This window comes from Suncus etruscus, chromosome 4 (genome assembly GCF_024139225.1).
Source record: "Suncus etruscus isolate mSunEtr1 chromosome 4, mSunEtr1.pri.cur, whole genome shotgun sequence".
NCBI lineage: Eukaryota > Metazoa > Chordata > Mammalia > Eulipotyphla > Soricidae > Suncus > Suncus etruscus.
The window spans coordinates 11,043,658-11,068,064 of record NC_064851.1 but is presented as its reverse complement, the minus strand read 5'-3'; the positions used below and the strand labels follow the sequence as shown (position 1 = coordinate 11,068,064).

The 24,407-nt window shown below is 48.3% G+C and overlaps 1 protein-coding gene across 1 annotated transcript in view; it reads left to right on the top strand.

Annotated features, from left to right (window-relative positions):
* Positions 1–6,874: 6,874 nt before the first annotated feature.
* Positions 6,875–24,407, top strand: part of TSPAN11 (tetraspanin 11) — a 55,514-nt gene continuing 37,981 nt past the window's right edge. The window contains exon 1 of the mRNA XM_049772113.1: positions 6,875–7,014. The gene's annotated coding sequence lies outside the window, so the exon portion shown is untranslated. The remainder of the gene's footprint in view (positions 7,015–24,407) is intronic.

Below are 24,407 nucleotides of genomic sequence, written 5' to 3'. Positions count from 1 at the left end.
ATGTCTCATATGGTCCTCCAAGCCATGAGCAATTTCTGAGCACAGAGCCAGGAGTAACCCCTGAGGGTCACTGGGTGTGGCCCCAAAACAAATAAAAAAAATAGAGTAAGGACTCCAAGGGTGACATATATTCCCCCAACTTGTTTTACAGGTTATGTTTCATGCTCATCTACAGACATTCATACATCCATGTCTGTGTCCAGACAGAGGGAGTAGTGTTTTCAATTACTACAATTTTTAAAAATTGATCATGAGGAAATAGTTGTAAGATGCTAAACAAGACAGAAGTTAATAAATACAGGGGGCCAGAGAGATAGTGATTCCCTAGGGGCCATCTGTATGGTGCCAGTTCTCGAACCCAAGTCAGGCACATGTTAAGTATGTACTCTACCCACTGTACTATCTCCTGGCCCCATAAAGTATTTGCAATTGAAAAACATGCTATCTATTCACAGGGAAATTGATTAAGTACATTGGGGTGCAGCTCTACATTTGGATCCATAAAATATGACCAGTATATATATTTAACTCTATAGTCATAAAAGCAAGACTAGAATATATTCTAAAATGAAATGGGATAACACATATACACAATTGAAACGTTATTCACCGAAATAATAACCTCTGAAGGCTAAGATTTCCAGCATTTTTATTTTCTCCTTTATGATTCCTATTGATTGAATTTGCCACAAAGGACATAGATAACGAGTATGCTTTGCTTTGAAATATAAAAACCCTGGCTGTTCCAAAATAAATCTCAGACAGCCTAGATTTTTAGAGAAATCCCCTGTGTTTGTTCAAAGACTTCCTTACTGAAGATGTGACCTTGACCGAGTGGTCTGTGCCCCTCACCCACTCCTGCCCTGCCCGTGACCTACTAAAAACCTCTAGCTCAGGGCCGGGCGGTGGCGCTAAAGGTAAGGTGCCTGCCTTGCCTGTGCTAGCCTTGGACGGACCGCGGTTCGATCCCCGGTGTCCCATATGGTCCCCCAAGCCAGGAGCAACTTCTGAGTGCATAGCCAGGAGTAACCCCTGAGCGTTACTGGGTGTGGCCCAAAAACCAAAACCAAAACAAAACAAAACAAAACAAAAAAATAAAAACCTCTAGCTCTAAATCTTCCATCTCAGACCAAAGACATCTTGCAGGCCTAAGGCATTTGCTTTGCATGTGGCCAACCCTGGTTTGACTCCTATCATCCCCATTGTGTCCCCCAAACCCTACAACGGTTGATCCCTGAGCACAGAGATAAATGTAAGCTCTGAGCACTACCAATTATGACCCAAACACACACATACACAAACGCACACCAACACACACATGTCCATGCATACACATACAAGAATTCCAATCACATTTTGCATGTTGTCTATCTATACATGACTTTGTACATCTCTCTGTTCTTGGATTTCTATACCTTGGCTCTATTTTTCTCTGCGCTGCCTTTTATCCTGGGAAAGAAAGAACCATGATGCAAAACCTTTCATGTGGAATGCCAAGAAAGCATAGCCAGCAACTGAATATCTGAGAAATACTCATGACCGGGTTCATACAGATCAACAATTATTTCAAGCCTGGATTAACACAAGCAACATTCTGGGTCTGTTATAAACATACCTTGCACCATTTGAAAAACTCCTGTTTCTGGTTTAATATGCTCTTGTAGAAATTACACCTGAGTTTGTTCAGTTCGGGCTTCCTATATTTTCTTCACCAGGTATCTGTGAAAACAAAAACAAAAACGAGAGGTTCCAGGGCTTGGAATATAACTCAAGGGTAGAGTGAAAGTTTTACATGTATGAGGCCCTGGGTTCAAATCCCACTCCCCCTGCCCCAAAATGAGGGGATTTTGTTATTTGGTAGGATGCTCCCAAACAGTGCTCACCCAACAGTGAGTCTCCACCAGTCAGTCCAACAGTTCAGTGCAAGAGCCTGAGGATTCAATGCTGTCCAGGGGATACCTCCAGGTCTACACCAAGGATGCTTAGGGGACCATGAATTGCTGGGATTTGACTCCAAGTCAGTAGCATATAAGCCTGGCACCTAACAACTGGCAGGTATATTTTTCAGCCCTCTTACATCTTCCCTGCCCAGTGGTCCACAGAGCAGAAGGCAGAAGTTAGAATCCAGACAGGATGGAGATGAGGGGTCTTTGACATTTCTCCATCTATGGACAAGCTCCGGTACACAGACTGGTAGATAAAGGCAAAGAAGGTTGGCATTTCCCATTCCATTTATTGTAAGTCAATCTGGCATACAAACTTTAAGACAAGTCATTTAACTAGGTTATTGGAAGGAATAACCCAACATCTGGATGGAGTCACTTGGGCTTAGAAATCTGTGTCTGCAACCAATGCTATGAAATCTGAACTTAAATCAGGTATCGCCAAGGAACATGTAGTGTTAGAATTTAGAGTCTGACCTGCGACTGGACAGCTTCCAAGGCTGCAGCATGAAGCCAGGGTAGGTGTCTGACTCCCCTTCCACAAAGATCCCCGCTGCCCAGAAGCAGTTGTCCCACCATTGACATGTCTCATTTCAAAAGACCCCTTGGAGGGCTGGAGAGATAGCACAGCAATAGGGCATTTGCCTTGCACACGGTCAACCCAGGACAGACGTGAGTTTGAATCCCAGCATCCCATATGGTCCCCTGAGCCAGGAGCGATTTCTGACCTCAGAGACAGGCCTAACCCCTGAGCACAGCTGGGTGTGGCCCCAAAACCAACAATACGTAAATTAATTTAAAAAAAATAAAAGAGAGACCCATTGGCTCTGCTTAATTCTCCTGACTTGGAGCTCTGCTTATTTCTATAGTTCCTGAGCGGCCCCTCTTGCCCTGACTTCAGGCATCCTGCCCAGGACAGCCCCTCCTGAATCCTTCCATCTTATTCGTAGCTCCTTTCTTGCTCAGATGAAGGTCCCCAGCCTGTTCTGCCCACCGTGACCACACGACCTCCAACTTATCTTCACTCCCGCCCAAAGTCTCCTTTTCAGAACATGTCTGCCTGATGTCCTGGCTTGTCTCTGAAGATTCCAAAAGCAAAATTCCAGTCACTTTTGTTGGCCCCGCAGTGACACTGGCCCTCTAGCCCAGCTTGCCCTCTTCCTTTACACTTCAGCCCACACTGTGGTTCTAGGCTCTGCTTCCAGACTTCACAGCCTCTGTAGTCGCCCTGAGTCTCCTTCCTGGGACCCCCTCTACAACACAGGCCTGTAAACTCTGGAATCTCCTGGCAGACAGACCCACTCACTTAGTTCCCATTGGGATTCCATTGCCAGCAGTCACTCGTTCACTGGTTAGCAGCTGGCACCCCTTGCTCAGGGTACCTTCACTGTGATTCTCAACCAGTGGTTAAGCAAAAGCTTAAAGCAAGAGCCAGAGGATGTGATATGTGATATGCTGGAGTGTGTGGAGTTCAAGGACTTCCCATACCTACCCTGTAGTTCTCCTGGGCCTTTGAGGGCCATTGGTGCCAGGGTTCCACATACCTGGCATTTGCCTTAACCCCTATACTATCTAAATGTGTGAGTCTTATTATATAGAGGCCTACATGATCTCAATGTACATGTATATTGTTGCCAAAGCAGTGGGAAAGGTACATGGTTTGCGCATGGCAGACCTGGGTTCCCATAAGTTCCCTAGTGCACCACCAGGAGTGATGCCTGAGCGCAGAGCCAGAAGTAAGTCCTGAGCACCTCTAAGAATGGCCCCAAATCTCAAACAAATCAATGCATATTGTCTGACATATATTATTTTAAATGACTCCATCTCAAAATAGCTATCTTTGTGCTTGCAAGCAGAATACCAAGTAGGGAATAATCCAATAATCCCATCACTAGGCCACACTCTCGGGTGAAGTATGAATATTGATTAGGGTAGGGCTAGTAATCTAACATGTGCTTACAAATCATCTTTTTTTTGGGGGGGGGGGTTGGGTTATACCCGGCAGTGCACAGGGGTCACTCCTGGCTCTAGACTCAGAAACTGCTCCCGGCAGGCTCAGGGGACCATATGGGATGCCAAGATTCGAACCACCGACCTTCTGCACACAAAGCAAATGCCTTACCTCCATGCTATCTCTCCGGCCCCTACAAATCATCTTTTTGTTTGTTTGTTTGTTTGTTTGTTTGTTTTTGAGCCACACCCGGCAGCGCTCAGGAGTTACTCCTGGCTCTGCACTCAGAAATCACTCCTGGCAGACTCAGGAGACTTATATGGGATGCCAGGGATCAAACTGGGGTCCTTCCCAGATTGGGTGTATGCAAGACAAACATCCTACCACTGTGCTATCACCCTGGCCCCCAAGTGCTTACAAGTCTTACTTGCTATGTCCTAACTCCTGGAAGTAAAATATTTTAGAACTCCACTTGTCTTTTTTTTGGGGGGGAGACACACCCATTTGCTGCTCAGGGGTTACTCCTGGCTAAGCACTCAGAAATTGCCCCTGGCTTGGGGGAACCATATGGGATGCCGGGGGATCAAACCTCGGTCCTTCCTTGGCTAGTGCTTGCAAGGCAGACACCTTACCTCTAGTGCCACCTCGCCGGCCCCTGGAACTCCATTTGTTATCATGTATTTGTAAGCTGCTTGACTATTAGCATTTTTCTTTGAACAAAATGCAATCATACTGAAGGATATTTTAAATAACATATAACCAGAGACTGGAGCGATAATACAGTAGGTAAGATAGAGGTCGCTTGCATGTTGATCCCAGCTCAATCCCCAGCACCACATAAGATCCCCCTGAACTCCGGCAAAAGTAGTCCCTAAGCACAGAGACAGGAGTCAATCTCTGAGTGCAAATAAACAAACAAAATAAATTATAATAGGAGCCAGAGTGATAACGCAGCAGTAAGGAGTTTGCTTTGCACATGGCTGACTTAGGACAGACCCGGGTTTGATCTACAGCATCCCATATTGCCCTCCTGAGCCTGCCAGGAGTAACCCCTGAAAGCCACAATGTGTGGTCGCAAAACTAAATATATATATATGTATATATGACATATATACATATATAACCAAATTAATGGCAGGCACCGAAAATAAAATCGTTCTGAACTATTCACTTTTGTATATTCCATCTTTGCTTATACACAGTAATTATATCTGGTTACCCTTAATAAGTGGTTACTCTTCTTGTATAGTTCTCAATTTTATTCATTAAAAATACAGCCTTGAGGGGGCTGGAGAGATAGCATGAAGTAGTCTGTTTGCCTTGCATGTAGAAAGATGGTGGTTGGAATCCCGGCATCCCCTGAGCTTGCCAGGAGTGATTTCTGAGCATAGAGTCAGAAGTAACTCCTGAGCGCTGCCGGGTGTGATCCAAAACAAAACAAAACAAAACAAAACAAAAAAAAAAAAAAAAAAAAAAACAGCCTTAAAGGATTGGAAAGATAGTATATTTGCCTTGCAAACAGCCAACCTGGGTTCCACCCTCAGATTCCCATTTGGCTTCCCGAGTGACACCATGAGTCATTCCTGAGTCTCAGAGCCAGGAGTAAATCCTGAGCACAACCAGGTATAATCCAAAACACAGATAAACAAATTAGACTTTGAAAAAGGAAAGAAGTCATAGTAAGGGTACTTGTATTTGTTTGTTTGGGAGCCTCACCCAGCAATGCTCAGGGGTTACTCCTAGCTCTGCGCTCAGAAATTGCTCCTGGCAGGCTCAAGGGACCATATGGGATGCCAGAGATTGAATTCCAGTTCCTCCTGGGTAAACCAGGTGCAAGGCAAAGCCCTACCACTGTGCTATCTCTCTGGCCCTGGGGAGCTTGATTTAATATGTCCTCCAGGCCCATAGGCTGCTTGCCCTGCTGGGCTGGGCAATGGAACCCTTTTAGTTTTCAGTGGGTTTCAGAACTTGGTTGGATGAACACTGGCCTACATTTGTAGAACTCTGGGAAACTGTCAAAAGTGTCAAACCCCTGTTAGGGGTCTGTCCTCCTGCAGGCTGTACCTGCCAGAGAGGTGAGAGGGGTCAGAAGAGGGCCCCAGAGGGGTTGATCCGTCTCCTTTCCTCCAGTCTAAGAGATCAGAGACTCCAAATCTGGCCTCCCCACATTTGGAGGGGCTGGAGTGACTGAGAAAGCCAAGGAGCCCTTCAAACCTAACGGCGACCTGATTCTGCAAAGTTTACCCTCCCTAGAGACTTTGCAGGAAGGAGGAGGTGTGGCTGGTGGGGGTGCAGGGGTGTCAGCAGGCTGCCTGGGTTTGGTGCATGCCCCCTCTTCTCCACGGAGCCCCCCCCCCCTGGCAAATACACAGCGCTTCTAAGGGGCCCAGTGGAAGGAAGTCAGGATCCTTGGCAGACAAAGAGAGTCAGAGCAGAGCTGGCAGCCCCGGCTTGAGGGCCAGCGCAGGGGGCAGGCCCGGAGGGGCGCAGGGGGGAAAAGGGGGTGCTGGTGGGGAGGCGGGGCGACTGTGCAGGCCTTCAGGAAGAGTGGGTGGAGAGCCTCTGGGCTTCCAGCCCCCGGATTGTCTGCAGCGCAAGAGAGCCAAGGGAGGAGAGAGAGAGAGAGAGAGAGAGAGAGAGAGAGAGAGAGAGAGAGAGAGAGAGAGAGAGAGAGAGAGAGAGAGAGAGAGAGAGAGAGAGAGAGAGAGAGAGAGAGAGAGAGAGAGAGAGAGAGAGAGAGAGAGAGAGAGAGAGAGAGAGGAGAGAGAGAGAGAGAGAGAGAGAGAGAGAGAGAGAGAGAGAGAGAGAGAGAGAGAGAGAGAGAGAGAGAGAGAGAGAGAGAGAGAGAGAGAGAGAGAGAGAGAGAGACAGAGAGAGAGAGAGAGAGAGAGAGAGAGAGAGAGAGAGAGAGAGAGAGAGAGAGAGAGAGAGAGAGAGAGAGAGAGAGAGAGAGAGAGAGAGAGAGAGAGAGAGAGAGAGAGAGAGAGAGAGAGAGAGAGAGAGAGGAGGTGGGGCAGGGGACAGAGGAGGGTGGGCCTGGAGCCCTGCTCCGCCTCCCCAAGTTTCCCCCAGCTCCGGGAGCTGCTGCTGAATCTGTCTGGAACCCCTTGGCCAAGGCTGGTGAGTGCTTGGGGGGGGGGGGGCGGGCAGGAGGTGTGGGGAGGCCCTGAATCTGCCTACATCTGGTATCATCACCTCCAGAACCAGCAAGTGCACTGCTTTGGGCTACTAGAGACTAGAGAGTAGCTGGTCTCCAGCCCTGCTAGGTCTTACTAGACTGGGCAGGCCGTGTTTAAGATGAAGAAAGAGGCCCACAGACTTCCCTGGAGTGTCATTCAGAATTCTACAGTGACTCCTGGAACCCTGGCATCTGTGGTCCTGATTCTCTGGCCTGCTGCCTTTTCTGCCCTGGCTGGCATGCAAACAATTCATCCATCCCTCTGTGTCTCAGAGAGTCGTGCAAGGGCCGCCTTTGTGCTGAAGGTCTGTCTGTCCCTCTCATAGGGTTCCCCCTCAGGTTTCCCTGTAGCTGGCATTTAGTTACAAGAGGCTGGAGGTGACAGGTCTGGGGTGATCCCTGTGAGAATTCTGCAGGCATGCCAGAGTGGGGATTGTTAAATGCACGCCCTCCCCTCCACGGTCCTCAGGGGGCAACTCTGTGCAGGGATGGACAGTGGGGACTCTGCCCTACCTGGCCCCATCAGCTGTGTCCAACTGCCCCTTCCCGCACGTGCCTGTTGGTTGACTTGATGGAAGGCTCTGGGTTGTCCTCTTTGCATCCGGGCAGTGGTTCAGCGGCTTGACTGAGTGGGAAGTAGGAACAGGAGGAAAGTTGGGTGGGGGTAGAGACACGACAAGACAGATTCAGGGGTCCTGAGACCTCTGACACCCTTCATGGCAGGCCTAAAGTGGGGCGAGGGAAAAAAGCTTCTGGGGAAACTTCTAAGTCCTCTGCTGCAAAGGCCCTGGGGCAGGAGGATGGAGAGGGATGGCCTGGAACAGGGGACAGACTATTACAATGGGGAGTGGGCAGCAGGATGTGGAGGGAAGCTCAATGGGCGACAGGCCATTGGTAATGGTGGAGCCAAAGAAATAGCACAGCGGTAGGGTGTTTGCCTTGCATGTGACCAACACAGGACGGTTCGATTCCCAACATCCCATATGGTCTCCTGAGCCTGCCAGGGGTGATTTCTGAGTGCAGAGCCAGGAGTAACCCCTGAGGGAAACCAGGGTGTGACTCAAAAACAAAAACAAAACAAAGAACGGTAATGGTACATAGGGCACCCTGGGCCTTGGTGGGCAGCTGGCTCTCATATTCTGTGCCATCATGAAAAGAAGCACTGAGCACAGTAGTGATCCTAGGATAAGGGACTTGTGCTGGGCTAAGCCTAAGGGTTGGGCAATGCTTGGGGATGGCAGCTGGGGAGCTGGAGTTGTCTGGTTTGTGAATCTTCCAGAAACTAAAAACCGTGCATTGTGCTTCCGTGCCAATTGGCCGGAGAATCCGCCTGGAGCCTAACCAGGACGCCTCGTGGGGGGACAGGCGCTGTGGTTTCCGGGACACTGGTTCAGACAGTCCTCACCACACTCTAGGATGGCTTGACTTTCCAGAAGCTTCCCTCAGTAACCCCCCCACACACACACACACACCCTACAGCTTGCTTTCATTGATGCCGTCAGAAGTAGCTTGGAGACAGAGCACATCTCTCAGGGAGGAGAAACTTGGGAGACAGGAGAAAAGGAAGTATTCTGAATCCAAATATCACAGAGGGGATGGATAAAGGATCTTGCTTTTCATGGTTATATCCCCAACAATTCAGAGACCGCCCCCCAACATCAAACCCCCCCTCCCACCAGCCCTGCCAGGAGTGCAGAACCAGCCAGAAACACTGAGCACAGCACAAGCTGAGTGTTGCTCAAACATAAAAACTGCAAAAGAAATGTCTATGGTGAGGGCCTGAGTGATAGCACAGTGGGGAAGGTGTTTGCCTTGCATGTGGCTGACCCAGGTTCCATCCCTGGCATCTCATATGGTCCCCCTGAATGCCACTGGGTGTGGCCCCCAAAACAAAATAAATAAATAAATAAAAGTCAATGGTGGATGTCTATGGTCCGGGTTAGAAGCCACACACCCCCATGCATACCAAAAATTCTGAAACTCAAGAGTGGGGCAAGGGGGACTCAGCGTCATGAGACACACAAACTCTACGTCCAGGCAGTGGTCATAAGACTGACAGCCCTCCAGTGTCACCTGTCCCTGAGCCACATTCCAGGAAGTGGTGTAGTTCAGCAAACATTGTTCAAGGAAAAAGCCTTGGGGGTCCACCTGCTCAGGAGAAAGTGCAGGGCCAAGTCCTTTTTCTGCTTCCTCTGGGGTACATAGGATTTATGACCCTGTCACTGTTCAGCTCCTAGAATGCCTTCTCTTGGGGCCCTTCTATTACCGTAATTTTTGCTTCACTTACTTTCATCTGCTCATGCTCACTCTGGAGAAGAGCGTGTTTAACTGGTTTATACTCACAAGCTGAGAGGGATAGAAAGATGGCCCAATGGTCAGCGAGCTGGGACCTACAGTAAACCCCACCACTACATAGCATCCTCGCTGCTGCTATTGCCAGATGTGAGCCTAGAGACCCCCTCAGATAATATAGAGTGTGGCCCTGGGGAGGACCCAGGCACCAAATGGGTGACCTTGAAGGTCCCTGGCATCACAAACTCCATCAGCCCCTTATTCTCACATCCAAAGATTGAGCTGCCATCCTGGTTGGTCAAATTTCCCTGGGATCAGCCCATGGATCTTGAGCACTGCTTGGGAGAGCCCCCTAAAAGTAGAATGAAAGATATTTAGGCACTAATATGGCCAGAGACTATGGGCATGATGACTCTTCACCCAGCCCAGAAGAGCCATGAGCTCTGGCCCTGTGGGTCTCTCAGGTCCTCGGACCCCCGGTGTCTGGTTGGTGACATACTTGGTACTTGTCAACACAGCTTGAGCCCAGAAGAGGGAGCCCAGAAGAGGGGCAGTACCACTCCTGAGGAAAAGGACAGTGCTGGAAGGGCTGGGGAGGGCCCAAGGGATGGCTCTGGGGGGTCCTCATGCAGTCCCACCTGCAATTCAGTTCTCCCCATCTCTACAGGTCACTCCCAGAACCTCCCAGAACTGCAAGTCCCTCCTCTGGGGTCCCAGACATGCTCTCAAAGTCCTTGCTGGCATCTGGAGTGCCTGTTTATACCCCAAAAACATAAAAGACAGCAGGGCTGGGGTGAACCCACCTTTTTGACCAGTTGGAACCAGTTTGGGAAAGTGTTCACAATTTGGTGGGAAGGAACAGGGAACTCAGGGCAGTTGCATCTGTACCCCTACTCTCTCTTAGATTTGATGTAAGGGGTTTATGACTTTCTACTAACTTCACCTCAGTCAGCCAATGAATCCTTTCCCACTTTGGGATGTAGTTTTAGGGGGAGCCCATCCAAGCATTCCTCCACCACCAGCACAGAGAAAATGCAGCTGTATTTCAAGCTTAAGGATTTACCGATGCTCTGATAAGCAGGAGGCTCATCTTTTTTTTTTGGGGGGGGGGGGGATTGGGCCACACCCATTTGATGCTCAGGGGTTACTCCTGGCTAAGCGCTCAGAAATTGCCCCTGGCTTGGGGGGACCATATGGGATGCCGAGGGATCGAACCGCTGTCCTTCCTTGGCTAGTGCTTGCAAGGCAGACACCTTAACCTCCAGCGCCACCTCACCAGCCCCGAATCAGATCCAGGGGCTTAAAGCACAGGAGGTTCCATGCTTTTTTAGAGGAAATGGAGTCAGAATATGGAGATGTGCTCTATTTCACTGAGGTACATTGATTTAGCAGGGGAAATGTCCTGAAAAGATTTTTTGAGTTGAGAGAAGTGAAAGCCTTCATGGACAAGGATGGGAATGCTGTTTCTGAGTTGAGTGATCACAAATGGCTCATAGACTTAGCTTTTCTTGTTGACATCACACATAAGCTGAATGTACTAAACAAGATGTTCCAAGGCCCGGGGCAGCTTATCAGTGCTGCCTATGACAACGTGAGAGCATTCTCCACAAAACTTATGTTATGGAAATCTCAGCTCTCTCAGACAAACCTTTGCCATTTCCCAGCATGCAAGGAACTTGTGGATGCAGGCATACCATTCAGTGGTGAGAAATATGTTGATGCTATTTTTAAGCTAGAGAAAGAATTTGATTACAGATTTGCAGACTTCAAAAAGCACAGAGCCACTTTCCAAATTTTTGTGGACTCCTTTTCCTTTGATGTGCAAGATGCCCCTCCTGTGCTTCAAATGGAGCTCATTGACCTGCAATGCAACTCTGATCTCAAAGCCAAGTTCAGGGAGATTAGTGGAAAAGCAGACATGCATGGGCAATTTTTGAGAGAATTGCCCCGTAGCTTCCCTGAGCTTTCCCAAATGTTCAAGCGCACCATATGCCTTTTTGGGAGCACATATTTGTGTGAAAAGTTATTCTACACATTGAACTTCAATAAGTCAAAGTACAGGTCTAGACTTAATGATGATCCTCTTCAAGCCATACTGAGGCTCTCTACTGCTTCCTCTCTAAAGCCAAATGTGGTTCAGATTTGTGAGAAGAAGCGCTGTCAAGTCTCTGGCAGCAAGGAATAGGCAAAAGATGCCATGTTCAGAAGAACTGTTCATGATCTTCACTCAATGTTCTATTCATGTTCAGAAGAAATAATTAAAACTGTTAATAATGACGTTTGAGGACTTTTTTTTGTGAAATCTCTTATGCGACCCTGCCTCACCCCAACTTTGCCTCCTGCGGCCCCCAGGTAAATTGAGTTTGAGACCCCTGTCTTAAAGGTTTAAGGAGCTTTAGTATAAAAATACCAAGAATTCAAGAGTCGAGATGGTTCCAGATGTTCCTGAAATGATAAGGAAAATTGACCTATTGATTCCAGGATCCATTTTAAAACTGTGACCTGAACCTCTTTACTGATAACTAGAGGGTGGGTGGGTGGGTGGGGACCACAACACTTCTTACATATGTATTCTTCTTATTCTCTCTTGGGTTCTGGAAGACTCTTGTCTACTGAACTTCAGTGTAAATGAAAATGCGTTTCTCCACCTGAAAAAAAATAATCGCCAGCTGGAGTGATAGCACAGCAGTAGGGTGTTTGCCTTGCACGCCGCCGCTGACATGGGATGGACCTGGGTTCGATCCCTGGCATCCCATATGGTCCCCCAATCCTTCCAGGAATGATCTCTGAGCACAGAGCAAGGAGTAACCCCTGAGTGCCAAGGGGTGTAGCCCCAAAACCAAAAAATAAATAAAATAAACTAAGATAATCAAAGACTATATAATGACTCCTGATAACTCCATCACTCTCACCTTTCTTAATTTTAAGTCTTTATTTTTACCTGGGGGGTCCCACCAGCCATTAATCAGGGCTTACCATGGCTCTGTATTCAAGTCACTCCTTGTGGTGCTCAAGGGATCTTATTTGATGCCAGAATGGAACCGGGATTGGCCTTTTCAAAAACAATTACTTTCACACCCATTCTATTTCATTGGCTGGAGAATCCACCTTTCTGCTCTACTATATATTTTTTTAAATCATTTTATGCAGTGGAGAGGATAGTATGGGGGAAGCAAGCGCCTTCCTTGCACATGTCTGAGAGCCTCAGCACCATTTGTGGTTCCCCAGCACGGCCATGAATGATCCATACACAGTGAGGAGTCTGCCCAAGTTCCTGGGAGATGACCCAAAAACTCCGGAAAGAAAATCATATTCTGGCATTTGTTAAGCAATTTCCATAGGTTTTCAAGGTTCAGAAAGGTAAGAAGGGGTCAGAAAGATAGCATGGAGGTAAGGGGTTTGCCTTTCATGCAGAAGGTCATTGGTTCGAATCCCGGCATCCCATATGGTCCCCCGAGCCTGCCAGGAGTGATTTCTGAGCATGGAGCCAGGAGTAACACCTGAGTGCTGCAGGGTGTGACCCAAAAACAAACAAACAGAAAGGAAAGAAATGCTGGGGCCGGGCGGTGGCGCTGGAGGTAAGGTGCCTGCCTTGCCTGCGCTAGCCTAGGACGGACCATGGTTCGATCCCCCGGCGTCCCATATGGTCCCCTAAGAAGCCAGGAGCAACTTCTGAGCGCATAGCCAGGAGTAACCCCTGAGCGTCACAGGGTGTGGCCCAAAAAAAAAAAAAAAAAAGAAATGCAGGACAGGGTAGGCAAGGTTAAAGGTCAAGTTTCTGGGACCACTGAAGAGGCTTCGAAAGCAGAGCAAATGTTTTGCTTGCAGGTGGTGTAGGTTCCATCTCAGTAGCCTCACCTGCTTCCCTCAGACCACCGGAACTGAATCAGTTGCTCTTTGTAACTGCTCCAGAGCACAGAACTTTGAGGTCTGTACAGACAGACTGAGTGCTGTGGGGAATGACCCCTGATTGGTGATTGGTCCCCAGAACACTGCTTGCCAGACCCTAAAAACATGAAATAAGGCCAGAGATATAATATAATGAGCAGGGCACTTGAGGAGGGCCACACCCGACTGTACTCCTGGCTATCTACTCAGAAATAGCTCCTGGCAGGCACGGGGGACCATATGGGACGACGAGACCCTAACCAACCACCTTAGGTCCTGCATTGGCTGCTTCCAAGGCAAACACCGCTGTGCTCTCTCTCCAGCCCTGAGTAGGGCACTTGAAAGGGAAGGAGGGAGGAAGGGAGGGAGGGAGGAAGGAAGGAAGGAAGGAAGGAAGGAAGGAAGGAAGGAAGGAAGGAAGGAAGGAAGGAAGGAAGGAAGGAAGGAAGGAAGGAAGGAAGGAAGGAAGGAAGGAAGGAAGGAAGGGAGGGAGGGAGGGAGGGAGGGAGGGAGGGAGGGAGGGAGGGAGGGAGGGAGGGGAGAGGGAGGAAGGGAGGGAAGGAGGGAGGGAGGGAGGAGAGAGGGAGGGAGGAGGAAGAGAGGGAGGGAGGTGGGAGGAAGGGAAGGAGGGAGGGAGGGAGGAAGGAAGGAAGGAAGGAAGGAAGGAAGGAAGGAAGGAAGGAAGGAAGGAAGGAAGGAAGGAAGGAAGGAAGGAAGGAAGGAAGGGAGGGAGGGAAGGAGGGAGGGAAGGAGGGAGGGAAGGAGGGAGGGAGGGAAGAAGAAGAAGAGCTAGGGAGGAAAGAAATACACTTCACTCAACACAAAATCCCAAGGGCCTCAAGGTCCATTTTTTAGGTGACCCATTTTAACAGAGGCTTAGAACAGAAACAAAAAAGCAAACACTTGCTGTTCAGAGATACTGCCAGATTGTTCCAGATATGTAGGGTTTTTTTTACCAGAGTTGGGGATGTGGGGAGGAAGCAGCCAGTTACCAAGGGAGCAAATGTTCTTTTGGGCAGGAGAAAAGTGAGGCCCAGAGGAGGGGATGGTCTAAGCGAAAGGGCCCGGGTGACTGTGAACTTTAACACACACACACACACACACACACACACACACACACACACTAAAATGAAAAGCCCGTGTTTTCTTTTTGCCTTTGACTTCTTTAAATTGTTCTTTCTGCCTTGCTTTTCATTTCATGATTTGAAGAAAAAAAAAAAGGAAAAAAAGCCAATTGTGGTTATTTCCATCTTTAAAGTTCTTAGTTGCCAGCCTGGCAGGCCAAACTGTTCTTGTCGGACTTGCAAACTAAGAATGGTTTTTCTTTTTTGCATATGTAAAGGCTTGAAACAAACACAAAACAAAGGAGAAAACTGTAGCCTAAGCCTTTAGCAGCCAATAATTAGTTATTCACTCCCTGGGCCTTGGCTGGATAGTTTACCAGTTAACTAACCCCGATCTGTGGTTATCCACAGACAGACAGACAGACAGACAGACAGACAGATGGCCAAGGAACCCAGCAAGTCATCTCTGAAGACTGGAGGCCTTAATTTTGAATATTCCTGGGGTTTAGTATCTGAGATTCCACTTGAACTTACTTGCAATATAGTCTGGGGATGGAGTTTGTTTTTTTGTCTGCCGACTCTAGAGTTTCCAAAGTATTTAAGAAGAAAAAACAATCTTGGCTAGGGGAGTGGTTCAGCAGTACATTTGGCCTGCATATGTGAGGCCCTGGATTTGATTCCCAGCAACGCCCCTGTCTCCCCACAAAAAAATAGGACTGATGAGAGGCAGGATCCACTCAAATAGACTTAGTGTGAGCTTTGCATACAGGTCTGGGTTTGATCCTAGCACCACATGATCCCCCAGAGCATAGAGCTAGGGGTAGCACTTGAATACCCCCTAGGCATGGCTCAAAACCAAACCAAAAGTAAAGAAAGAATATTGCTAATTTTCCAGGCTGGAGCCACAGCACAGCAGGTAGGGCACCCCAGGTTTAGTCCCTAGTACCCCATATGCTCTCCAACCCTCCAGAGTGATTCCTGAGTGCAGAGCCCTGAGTATTGTCAGGTGTGGCCAAAAGAGTTTTTGCAAAACTTTACATCTAGCAATCGTTCTCCAAGTGAGGACTGGGATGTGCCTTTCTGTTCAGGAGTTACTCCTGGCTATGTGCTCAGAAATCGCTCCTGGCTTGGGGGACCACACGGGACACCTGAGGATCAAATCGTGGTCTGTCCTAGGCTAGCGCGGGCAAGGCAGAAGCCTTACCGCTTATGGCACCACTCCGACCTCCATCCTCACTTTTCTAAGACAGCAAAGCCAGCAACTATGCCTGTGGATGACATGGGCTCATGGCCAGTTTAAATCTACTGAAATTTCACATCATGCCAAGTTGGAGGGAGACCTCCTCACTCCCACCTCCACCAGTTCTTTGAATGAGACTCTGCTGGGTTTAACTTGATCAATATTGAGCTGTAGGATTTGGACAAGGCATTATTTTTTCAGGTTTTGGGGCTACTCCTGGCCAGGAGATTTAATGTGGTTTGGGCATTGACTGGCGTCAGCCACATGCTGCTATAAGGGCCTTACTTCCAGGATTCTGTCTCTGGCCCTTCAAGGTGTTTGAAATTTTCTCTGCCTCCACATTTGCAATGGAGAAATGGGGGGTAACTGCTTTTATATTATTAAATATTATTATTATTATTTTGTAGACCAGAAGGAAACTTCTCCGTGGCCCATCACTGCTCTGAGCACAAGGTTTACTTGTGCTCTTAGCAAGGTTTACTTGTAATGCCCTCAGCATTCTGGGGCCAACAGAATCATAATTCCTAAGATTGGCCTCCATATTGTTGGAGGGCAGTCATGGGGACCAGGGATCATATGGGTATCCATCCTTCTTGGGGGGGTATAGTCGGGGAATAAGGGGATTGTGAGGAAAGATGAAGCCTCAGTTTCCCTTTGCCAGCTGCTAGCAACAGCCCCATTCCATATTCAACTCCTATAAATTTCTAGGTTTTATCTAATAGAAGGGAAGTTAATGATTGTTCAAAATTAGGGATAGGGTTAGGGTTAGCATCACTGGTGTGGCCCCAAAACAAAAAAAATAGGGGCCAGAGAGATAGCATGGAGGTAGGGTATTTGCCTTGCATGCAGAAGAATGGTGGTTTGAATCCCGGCATCCCATATGGTCCCCTGAGCCTGATAGGAGCGATTTCTGAGCGTAGAGCCAGGAGGAACCCCTGAGCGCTGCGGGCTGTGATTCCCCCCCCCCAAAAAAAGGCAAGGATCATGGGGCCAGAGCAGTGGCACAAGCAGTAGGGTATTTGCTTTGCTTGTGCTAACCTAGGATGGACCAAGGTTCGATCCCCCCTGGCGTCCCATATGGTCCCCCGAGTCAGAAGCATCACCTGGTGTGGCCAAACCCCCAACCTCCAAAAAAAGAAAGTGAGGACCTGGGACACAAGGACAGGCAAAGATAAGGATATCACTGGGAGTGGAAAAGGGAGTAATTGGCTAGATGGAAGACAGCATGTAAGACACTTGCCTTGGACACAGCCTGCCCAAATTCTAGTCTTGGCTCCACATATGGTCCCTTGAGCCCCATGCCAGGAGTGAAGCCTAAATGCATAGCCAAGAATGAGCTCTGAGCATAGCCAGGTGTTACCTTCAAAAAAAAAAGGTTGTTGGGCTGAAGCAATAGCACAGTGGTAGGGTGTTTGCCTTGCATGGTGCCAACACAGATCAGACCCCAGTTCAATTTCCAGCATCCCATATGTCCCCCGTGCCCGCCAGGTACGATTTCTGAGCTCAGGAGTAACCCCTGAGAGTCACCGAGTGTGACCCAACCTCCCCCCCCCCCCCCCGCCAAAAAACTTTGCATTGGAGGAATAACCACATCTGGTAATACTCGGGCTTACTCCTGGCTCTGTGCTCAGGGATCACTCCCGGCAGTGCTTGGGGGACCGTATGCAGTTTTAGAAATCACAATACACAATATAGTCAGGGTCAATGCTGTAGATCAAACCAGGGCAGTGGCAGACCCCTTCTCGCCTGCTCTGTCTCTCCTGCTCTTCCTGCTTTTCTAGAAAGAACAAAAGTCATCATACTGCAGGGCTTCTGAGTAGCCCCAGAGCACGTTATTTTCCTGTTCAAGGAGCTCAAGTGTCTGTAAAAAAGAGACAAGGATTTGTGCTTTTGGCTCTGATGCCTGGAAAAGTCTTGAAGGCTTTCCAGGGGCATTTGCTCTCCCTAGAAAATCAGCCCTCCCAGACCCAAGAGGCAGGATCATGGCTTATTTATCAGGGAGCGCAGAAGCTTCCAAACACTCTTCAATAAATGACATCATCTCCTGGTTGCTAGGCCTCAACAGATTTCCATCCAAGTCGCAAAGCGAAAATTGGAATTTAAATTTGGCTGCTGGCAGGGCCCTCTCCCTCACCGGAAAGTTTGTTGAGTGGTCCTTTGGGGGAGGGAGGAGGGATGCGAACTCCAGCCTCTGGCCCCAGCTCTGCCTCTTCTGGGGCCCTCCAGGTGGGACACCCCCCACCCACCCACACACACACACCCAGGACCCTGCACTTTGGCTTTTTCCAGGACTGGCTAGTTTAGCTTGGTCTGTAGCCAGCCTGAAGAGACTTCATCTGTGTGTGTGTGGGGGGGGGGGGCGTGTGTGTGGGCTTGTGTGCGTTTGAGGGGGTACATTATGCATCATAAAGCCCTTTGGGGAATTTCCAAAAGTCTCTTGAAGCCCCGGCCCAGAGGAAAACATCTTTTCCATGTGGGTTTTTTCCCTGCCCAAGATGCATGAAACGGTCTTTTTGACTAACTGTGAAGCCGGGGTCTTCCACTGTAGAAACCAGGCAGGTGTGATTTGAAAAGCAAAGGAGCAAATGAAAATTTTGACTACAGGCCTCACTGGGAGAGAGGGGAGAACTTTTGTGTCATTTGGGGTTTTGTTTTTGTATTGTTTTGTTTTTCACTCCCTGCCTCTGAGAAGGGGCTGTCTACACTTCTTTCTTTCTCTCTCTCTCTCTCTCTCTCTCTCTCTCTCTTTCTCTCTCTCTCTCTCTCTCTCTCTCTCTCTTTCTCTCTCACAGTTGCTGGCTCCCTCATGCTCTCTCTATCTCTATCTCCCTCACACAGACACAAGTGTGTACCTCTAGCTGTGATGCATTTCACTCCCGAGGCTCAAGCACTGAGGGAGGGAGGTGTCCTCCTCCTTGAAGCATGTGGCCACAGGACGGCGAGAACCACTGCTGTAATGCACACAGCAAGCAGCTGCCTCATAGGCAGAAGCCTCAGAATTTCAACTCTTCACACAAGGCTAGCAAAGCAGCATTGTGAGCCCTGGGACCACCCTCGGTCCCCAAGGCTAATTTCGCCCTCCTTAGGTGTGGACCTAAGGCTCCCATTTGGGGTCAGCCTGGCTCCCTCTTTGCACCAGGCTAGGAAAACACTCCCCTTCTTCCTCCCTAAAGCTCTGTCAGTCCCAAACAACATCATTTCCCAAGCTGCTCCCAGAACTTGTACAGGTACAGCTGTGGCTGGGGGTGCAGGTGGTACTGCAAAGTTTGCCCTGTGCCAAGATTTCTATCTGGGGGTACTGGGGTACATCAGATGACCCGGAAGCTCAGAGCATCTCCTCCTTCCTCCCGACTTGGCTGTAACCAGTCAACTCAGACCTCAAGGTCCTCTCCATGCAGCTTCCAGAGGTTCAAACGAGCCTCGGTTTCCCTTCCTGAGATGGAAGTTCTGGAGTTTCTGTAGGCTGTTGGCTTCCATCCATGCTGGGCACAGACCTTGTGCCCTGGGAAGGCTGATTCTCTGCTGCAGCAGCTGGGAACAGCCTGATGCAGTGACAGAAACGGGAAGGCGGCCCAGCCTCAGGAGACTGCCTGGCAGAGAACAATGTAGGACATGTTCCTGGAGGCCAGCCCTGGGAGCCCAGCTGAGAGCCAGGGGAGGGAACAGAAGTGTCTCCCAAGCAGCTTAGGGAACTATGGGTGAAGAAACCACAAATCAGAGGGTCCCTGTCTAAGTCTCCTCCTCTGGGTGGTGGGGGTCCTCAGAGTACCTGTCTCTTAAGTTTCGGAGGTAATTGCTCACCTGTGCCTATCAATGTTCTTTAGCACAATCACTTCCATCATTTCTCATATCTCATTTCATGAGATAAGGTGTGGAGCAGACAGGAAAAGCAAACCCTGGGGGCCCAGAGAGAGCTAGCACAGCAGGTAAGGCATTTGCTTTGCATGCTTGCTAGATTATACTTTATTTTGCCCACAACGAAGATCACCCCTGGTTTCTTTAAATCTGCTTGTTTACAAATTGGTTTCACCCAAGGCAAAGTTTGTTTTAAATATAAACCTGGACGGGACAGGCTCAGAATAGCCTGAGCTATCTGCCCTTACTATGTCCTTATTGTCCCTCCAGGGGGTTGTCTCTGTACTCAATAAAAATGGCAGTCCTGGCAGGCAGTGGGGTGGACATACCAGGTAGAAGATGGACAGACCTTAAGTGTTTCACTTTCAGCCTGGTTTGGACTATTTTATGTGTGACCCTGATTCAGATTCATTTCCCTGGGATTGGAGATACAACATGTGGGGTGATTTTACACATGCTGCCTCCCCAGGTTTGATTCCTCCAAGGTTCCTCCAAGCAACACCTGAGATTTCTGAGCAAATAATATGCCCTCTCCTCCCACCCCCAAAAAAGGAAAGTAAGAAAAAGCAAACTTCATGCAGTAGAGCAAGGGGTGTTTCCATATTCAGAGAACAAGGTGGGGCTGGACCAGACTCTACACGGCTCTCCAGGACTTAAGCAAGAGTGAATGTAGGGCCAGGAGCTGTCACTAAGGGCTGGAGCACATGCTTTGCATGCAAGAGCCTGGGGTTCTATTCCAGACTCTGCATGAAGTGCTCTCTTCTCAGGAACCCCACTCAGAGTAGCCCCCATGTCCTACTGGTGTGGCCCCAAAACAAAACAAAATACAACAGAACCAAAAGATAGTGTTGGCTTCTGACTTGGCTCATCCACCCAGTGGAGCTGAAAGCTGCCTGTAAACAAAGCCTGGCGTGTAGATGTTGTTAGCTGCTCGGCTCACAGTCGCCTGAAGGTGCAAGCAGCCCAGGTACCTCAAGACAAGTCATAGGGGGGAGACCTATGCAAAAGAATATTGTTCTGCACCCCCTACAAGGAAAGCAATACCCACCCAGGTGAGCTCACGAAGGCACCTCTAAACCACACAAATGTGAGAAGCCAGGTAAATTGAGACTAGCTAACGATCCAATACAAAGGTGTTCCTCCAACTTCCTCCTTCCCTAAACCTCTTTCTTTGGTATGGAAGAGCCCACCTGGATTACTTGACCTTCCCCGTCCTGGGATTGGAAATTGGTTTGAATCAGGAAAGGAATTCTGGCTGTTGGCTGAGGCAGAGAGAGCATGAGGCAAAGACCATGGGCGCCATGTTCATCCTTTCCTGATTGACTTGGTAGTATTTCTTCACCACTATCCTGGTTCTTCAGACCCATCCACCTAAGGGGTTAGAAACAGGGCATGTAGGATAATCACACCTGAGGGTTTTTATTTTACAAAGTCAGACTTCTATAACTACATGGTGCTAAGGGTTGGCATCCTGTGAGTGAAGGTGTGGGGGTTCTGACCGCTGGGCCAAAGGGGGTTGTATGGGGCACTCAAACACTGTCATTCCGTGACTAGGAAACTGTTTCTGGAACAAAGGCCCAAGGCCTGTTTCCATGGGATCCAGTGACTCTTCTGAATGAGTTATTTGCAGATGCAATGAGTCACACACACACACACACACACACACACACACACACACACACACACACACACACACACTCAAGCAAATGGACTCGGATGCCTCCGATGACTGCTGGAGAGCTAGGAAGCCTTAGAATGTGCCTCGGGCAGGATGTTGTAGAAAAGTTTTGCTCTTTATGGAAATATTTGGGTGAAATAGAGCTTGGAAAGAAAGGTGTTGATGAAAGAGAAGACGAGAAAAATTAGTGTTTGAATATATTTTAATGTATTAGACTGGACCAAAAAACAAAATAAATGAGGGGTGGGGCTGAGCGATAGCACAACGAAAAGAGTATTTGTCATGCACACAGCCGACGATGGATTAATCACTGGCATCCCGTATAAACCCCCTTAATTCTCTGCTGACTTTGAGTTGATAATCTCCTCTTGCTCTCCCTTTGATTCTTTAGAGGAAAAAATTTTTTATTCTGGCCCTACCTCCTCAGTCCACTTCTGGGAGGTGCTCATGACCTGAAGCACACCTTAATGTTTAATTCGACCACAGAACCATTAATATTTAGCATATCTAAATGTGAACCTCAATTAAACATGTTCCACTGTACATCCTTCTTTTTTGGCACATCTTCCCATCCAAAATAGCTGGCTTGATTAGATGAGGTCTTATTTCTCTGCAAATGGATTTTTCATCGTGATACTCAGGAGCAAAATTCCAGCCACCCAGTTCACTTTCAGGATCTACTTAGTCTTATTAAACAATTCATGAATCCAGCAGCATCTCAGCTAGCAAGCAGAAAGAGTTTGGAAAAGCTATGCCAAATGTAAGGGTTGGGTTTTGGTTGTTTGTTTTTTTTTAAGGCTGAAATAGGACAAGAGAAGCAAGAGTGATAGCACAGTGGGCATGGCCTTCCATGTGGTAGACTCAGGACTGATCCTGGCACCACAAATGGTATGCCCCAAACACCACCAGGAGTGATTCCTGAGTGCAGAGCCAGGAGGAACCCCTGATCACTGCCAGGTGTGGCCCATAAAACTAAAGAAACAAAAAAGTAAAAGAAAATCTATGGTGACTAGATCACTCCTCATTAGCTTATTGAGCTCTGGTGGGCTTAGCACAAGCGACTCCATTTTGAACCAATCATTTCCTCTGCAACAGTAGTGACCTGTGGAGTCCTTGAGCTGGTGAAGATTGCTTGAGATTCAATCCCCAGGTCTCATCCATGTAACTTCTAGCTAATATATTCCTTTTCGGTTTTTTGTTTTTGTTTTTGGGTCACACCAGCAGCGCTCAGGGCAGGCTCGGGGAACCATATGGGGTGCCGGGATTCAAACCACCATCCTTCTGCATGCAAGGCAAACGCCTTACTTCCATGCTATCTCTCCAGCTCCTTCCTTTTATTTTCTTTCTTTTTTTTTTTTTAATTTAGACACCTCAATTTATACAATGCCATTAATGATCAGGTTTGTGCTTACAGTGTCCCAACATTAGACCACCTGAGTGTCCCCCACCTTAGCCTAATCCCACCCCATTCCACACCAGGCTCAAATGAGTACTGTAGACCCATTCTCCAGCTCTGCTGCCGTTGGGCATTTGTCATTGGTCCACTCTATTTCCTTATATCCCAGCATCTCTTCCTCTCCCTCTGGATGAGTTCATGAACCTGACTCTCTCCAGATCCATTCACATACCTACAAATTGCATGATTTTCTCTTTTATGTTTTGTTTTATTTTGGGGCCACACTCAGTGACGCTCAGAGGTTACTCCTGGCTCTGTGCTCAGAAATAGCTCCTGGTTTGGGGGACTATATGAGACTCTGGGGGATTGAACTGCGGTCCATCCTAGATTAGCATGTGCAAGGCAAACACCCTACCAACAGGGGTCCTCAAACTTTTTAAACAGGGGGCCAGTTCACTGTCCTTCAGACTGTTGGAGGGCCAGATTATAGTAAAAACAAAAATTATGAACAAATTTCTATGCACACTGCATATATTTTATTTAGAAGTGAAGAAACAAAATGGGAATAAATACAATATGTGGCCCGTGGGCCGTAGTTTGAGGACTATTGACAGTTCACACCAACACTCCAGCCCTTCCTCTTTTCTTATGGCTGATAGACTTGGTTCATGGATTCTCAAGAGTTACCCACGGGATGTTTCCTTTTGAGACACTGCTCAGGAGTTGACAGTATCAACTCCCTGAACCTAGGGTGCTAAGACTGTAAAATCACAAGGACCTCCTTGGACCCTCCAGTCACCCTGCAAAGGTGACCATGCTAGAGCAGAAAATCACATGTGTTGCCTAGAGCCACCCTGACTTTCACACCCAGATTTTTCCTGCTGGTCACATTATTTTACTTGGCCCATGGCTGACAATCCTGCCCAGTGGCGGAAGTCCACTCGGCTCTCCACTCTGGCTTTTTTGTGGCTGACTCTGGCCACTGTGTTTGCTTTGGGTACTTAAATGAAATAATCCAGTTCTCGCTTTTTTCATTTTCAGCCTTACTTCTGCTCAACTGAATCAGTTAACTTCAGTCCTTGTTGTCACAAGGAGTAAGTGACATCTTTCTTTCTCTTCCAAATAGACTCTTGAGTTTATTTGGGCCACACCTACCTGTGCTCAGGGCTTACTCCTGTCTCTGTGCTCAAGAGAGATGCCTGGTAGTGCTCTAAAGAGCTGACTCTGGCTCTGGGGATTAAACCAGGGTCTGCTATCTTGCAAGGCAAGTAAGTGTCTTCACCTCTGGACTACCCCTCCAGTCCAACCACAGCTTCTGTATCAAATCTCTTGGAAAGAAGCATGGAAATGGGTTTCATATTTTGACTGCTATGACGAGTACCATTAGAATATTAGTGGTTTGGGACCAGAGAGAGCACAGTGGCAGGACTTTTGCCTTGCACTCGGCTGGCTCAGGACAGACCTGGGTTTGATCCCCGACATCCCATATGGTTCCTCAAGCCAGCCAGGAGTGATTTCTAAGCGCAGAGCCAGGAGTAACCCACAAGAACCACTGGATGTGGCCCAAACCACCCCCCAAAAAATATTAGTGCTTTTTTAGACTTTCAAAAAATTGTCTTAGAGGGGCCTGAGTGGTGGCGTGGAGCAGTCAGGTGTCTGTCTTGCCAGTGCTAGCCTAGGACGGACCTCTGTTTGATCCCTCCAGTGTCCCCAAGCCAAAAGCGATTTCTGAGCGCATAGCCAGGAGTAACTCCTAAGTATCAGAGGGTGTGCCCCCCCAAAATGCCTTAGAGTGATGTCACAAGATACCACAATATTCCCTTGACTCATTCTATATTTTTGCTTTTGGGCCACTCCCAGCAGTGCCTGAGGGCTTACTCATGGCTCTGTGCTCAGGAATCACTCCTACAGGGCTCCGGCCA